Genomic DNA, 4826 nt, shown 5'->3' on the forward strand with positions numbered 1-4826 from the left:
CAGGGCTATTCAACTCGTTCCTTTGTAGCTGCTTGCTGTGCCGTAACCTACGCCAAACAAGGATGTTCACGGCGATAAAAATTAACACCGTTACACATAAACCTGCTAGTAATATAGGGTGAAGAATCTCTTTGTAAGTCGGCGACAGGTGGTCCTTTTCGGTAAGTTTCATTAAGCGTTTCGCCACACTTCCTTTATAGGGGAGAGGAAGTGCGGGCGTTGTAGAGGTCCACGTGAAGTTCGCGAAGTAAGCTCGTTCTCTGATGATTGTCCGTAGGCCAGTCACCATGGAATTCGGGGAAGTCCCGATACAGCCATCTGCTGCGACGAAGATGTTGTTGAAGGATGTGGATCCGTCAGGGCATGATACATTGAAGCCGTCCTTGTCGTATCGTATCCACGAGCCATTATTTAGTCTGCAATTGAATTCTTTATTGTCAAAGGGATAAAGCTTATCCAGACAATTTTCACTTGTATGGGAGAGAGCACCGTCTAGCACTATACCTAACTCGCATGAATCCATCAAGTTTTTACGGAATTCAAATGAGTCAGCTGTACATATTTTTCTATCCATTGCGTCTGAACAGTGAGTTAATTGATTTAAGTCTTTAATGACCGTATATGTTTCCTTGTCTGGGGAAATCAATACGTGTCCTGTCAAACTGGATATTACTGGATTTGAGTGATTCGTCATGAAAGTCGGAAATGGTGATATCCTGTAAGATTGCCAGGCATCAGAAGAATCAAAGGGAATTGTAATCCTAATCTTGTTATTATCTACGTTTACTGTAATTAGGCTGTAATAAAATTCTAACCTATGTTCGTCTAACAAAGGAACATAGCCTAGTTTATCCCTAGTGTTCTCCAGAACTAATTTTAAGTAACGTATAGGCAACAAATGGGGCGACAATACACCTTTAGTTGCTAACGTGATAGCTTCTACATAATCCTTGGATTTCTCAATGAAATGTGCAATTCTGTTATGTATGTGATCTATCTTTGAATCATAATACGTTAATGTTGCTAACAAATCCTGTACTTCCATAATTTGAACGATATTATCTGAATGTTCATTTAACAAATCCATAATTTTATTGATTGAAGCTAACTGATCCCTTAGTTCTGACATAATCAATTCATCTTTATGAGTCAAGAACTCAATTTTCTTATTTTGATTACTAATTTTAAGACGATTGGAAAGTCCTAAACCTAAACTTGCAACAGACCCAAAGATGCTTAATGCAGCATAAATGAACGGATTCCGTCTTTCTTTTTGTTCGTGTCCTACAGTCCACATCAAAAGGTCATAAGCCAAAGATCCTGTCTCTCCAGTCTTATTTTTCAAGTCATCAGATAGCATCTCTGCAACTTTTAATGTTGATCCAAGTAAACTCTTAGTAGTCAAATGAAAATGTCTCCTATGCAACTCATCCAATGATGCAGAAAACCTTGAAATGGCGGTTCTTAAGCTAGTGACATCATTCTCTTGAAGAAAAATTGCTTGCATATGCACTTCGACAATTACGTTGGTTGATGTAATAAAAATGTCTTCTTGTCTTTCAACTATATTTCCATATTTAAAATATATATTCTTAGTCTTAGAACTCATCCCATACGAAAAAAATGTCTGAGCGAACAATATCACTCCCAACAACAAAAAATTCATCTTGGAAACCTGTAACGAGAAAAAATATATGTAATTACTCCTGTATTAAAAAGAAAACTTTTAGTCATAAAATAAAATTTTTCCTCACTTCTTTTCCTCTCTTTTCTTTTTAATTTCTTATGTGAGACAATGGTACTATTCTCTCATCCGTGGGTTGGGCTACGTTTTGAATTCTAAACCTATTGGCCGTTAATGTTTCCAAAATGTTAAATGGGCCTTCAAACTTAGGTGTTAGTTTATAGTTGAGCCCTTTTCTGACATTGATTTGAATATAGATGTTATCACCCACGGTATATGTTTTAGTTGGTTTCGCTATTTTATCATGATTCCTTTTCATTATGATTTGTGATTCTTCTAAATTCTTTCGAAGGATATCATATCGACTTATACTTGCATTTATACATTCTTTTAAAGGATTTGATAGATTAGTTGTAGGCGTTAATACATGGAAAGGTGTTCTAACTGGGGTACCATACAATGCTTCATGCGGTGACATTTTAATTGATATATGATATGAATGATTCAGAGTACTCAGTGCCGCCGGTATTGCAATATCCCAGTTGGGGTCTGATCCCCCTAGTGTTACCCTTAATATATTTAATATCTTCCTATTTGCTCTTTCCACTTGCCCATTCAACTCTGGGTGATATATCATGGTATTAACCTTCTTTATGTTGAGGAATTCACACAATGAGATAAGAAAGTGATTATTAAATTCACCACCCGAGTCTGAGATTATCATGTGTGGAATTCCATGTTTACAAATGTAACACTCGTAAAACTTCCTAGCGCATTCAATCGCAGTTTTAGTTTTAAGCGCTATTAGTTCTGTATATCGAGTTAAAGCATCTATAATTACTAAGAGGTGCTTATTTCCTCTGTCTGACTCGTAAAATCCTGTTAACAAATCTAAATGTATTCTTTCAAATAGTTGATTGGGAACAGGATAAGCTCCTAAGCTGACAGGTGTTTTCGTATGCCCTTTGTTTTCCTGACATGTGCGACAATTAGCTATGTGTCTTTTTATATCTGTAAGCATTGTATGCCAATAAAACAATGATTTGGCTTTCTGTGACATTAATGAGAACCCAGGGTGTCCATGTAATGGATTTGAATGCAACCAATTCAGGACAGTGGAAACAAGTGAGTTTGGTACTACTACCTGGTCGTTAGTTACATGTGGTGTATTGCGGGTTTTCCTTGTCACAGTCCTACACAGAATATTATCTTTGATTACATAATTCTGCTGCTTATACTTTATATATTCTTTTTCTTTATGATTGCCTTTCAAAGCATTTATAATTGTTTCTATTTTCTGATCTTTTCTTTGCTCAGTCTGTAACAATTCAGCACTCCAGCCTAAATCTTCTTGTTCAGATATTGTTTTTACAATAGGCATGGATGTTGATATATCTATTAATTCAGCTAAAGACTCCGTACAAGATGACACGGGGTTGCGTGATAATGCATCCGCAATGATATTTGCTTTCCCAGGTAAATACCCGATTCTTGCGCCAAAATCTTGAATGATTAAATGCCACCGAGTTCGTTTAGGGCTGTGATTGAAGCCTTTAAAGAACTCTGTTAGTGGTTTATGGTCAGTAAGAACCTTAACGGGATAACCGTAAATTATGAACTTAAAATGCACTAGCGAATTAACAATAGCTAGTCCTTCCTTGTCTATTACTGCATACTTACTTTCGGAAGTTCTCAATTTTCGAGAATAGAAAGCTATCGGGAAAAACTGTTTATCATATTGCTGAAGCAATACCCCTCCTACTCCTAAGTCTGAGGCGTCTGTTGCAATGAAGAATTCCTTACCGAAGTCAGGAAATTTTAAGATAGGAGAACTACACAGTTCATCTTTTAAAGTATTAAACGCCTGTTGATGTTGCTCAGACCATATGAAATCTACGCCCTTCTTCGTAAGATCAGTTAAAGGAGCGGCTATTATTGAATAGTTGCGTATAAAACGCCTGTAATATCCACTACAACCCAGAAATTGCTGTATTCCCTTGACATTAGTAGGTATGGGAAAATTACGTATAGCCGACACCTTATCATGGACTACTTTAAGACCTTGGCTTGACACCATGAAACCCAAATATATTAATTCTGTTTTGAAAAATTCACACTTACTAATCTTTACCCTTAAGTTATGTTGTCTTAATCTCTGTAGTACTAGTTCTAACTTACGTAGATGTTCTTCTAAGGTGTTGGAAAAGATTACAAGATCATCCATATAGGCATGCAATATATCCCCTAACAAGTCTCCAAACACTATGTTAATCATTCTTGTAAATGTTATAGGAGCACAACGTAAACCAAAAGGCATCCGTAAAAATTCATAATGTCCCCTGGCTGTGCTGAAGGCTGTGTATGGGATACTATCTTCTTCTAATGATATCTGGTGAAAGCCTTTAAGTAAGTCCAAACTGGTAAAATATTTATTCTGACCTAACAAAGACAAAATATCGTCAGTACATGGCACTGGGAATCGATCAGGGATCGTTTCCTCGTTTAGACGACGAAAGTCGACGCAGATACGCCATGTTCGGTCTTTTTTCGGTACAACTATTAAAGGAAAATTATAAGGGCTATTTGATTTTCTAATGACTCCTTCCTCTAACATTTTACCTACTTCATCATTTATTTCATTCTGGAATTTCATAGGGAGTCTGTACGAGGGTACATATATAATTTTCTGTTTGTCTTTTAACCTTATTTGATGCTCGATCACATCTGTTTTCCCTAAGGATCCATCCGTAGTGGAAAAGACATCTGTATATTTATTTAAAAGTTCAAAAATTTTCTGCTGAATTTCTTCGTCTTGAATGTCCTTACTGATTTTATTTTTAATAGATCGTAAAAGGGATTCATCCGCAACTGATTGAGAGTGATTGATTTCAGCAACGGTAAGAACACGATGTTTATAAACTTCTACATCCAAGATATGTTGATTTTTGTGAATTACTAAAGTGTTATTTAAATGATTACAGACTTCGATATTACATTGCTGATGTGAGCCTACTGTATAAATAGCTTGTGTGACAGACAATCCGTTAGTTTTCAAAGTATCGGAAAGGATTAATATTTCAGATCCCGGTAGTGTTTTCTTTATTTGCACTATTAAATTCGAAGGTATGTTTGGTTCGATATA

Source organism: Palaemon carinicauda, unplaced genomic scaffold, assembly GCF_036898095.1.
Source record: "Palaemon carinicauda isolate YSFRI2023 unplaced genomic scaffold, ASM3689809v2 scaffold157, whole genome shotgun sequence".
Lineage (NCBI taxonomy): Eukaryota > Metazoa > Arthropoda > Malacostraca > Decapoda > Palaemonidae > Palaemon > Palaemon carinicauda.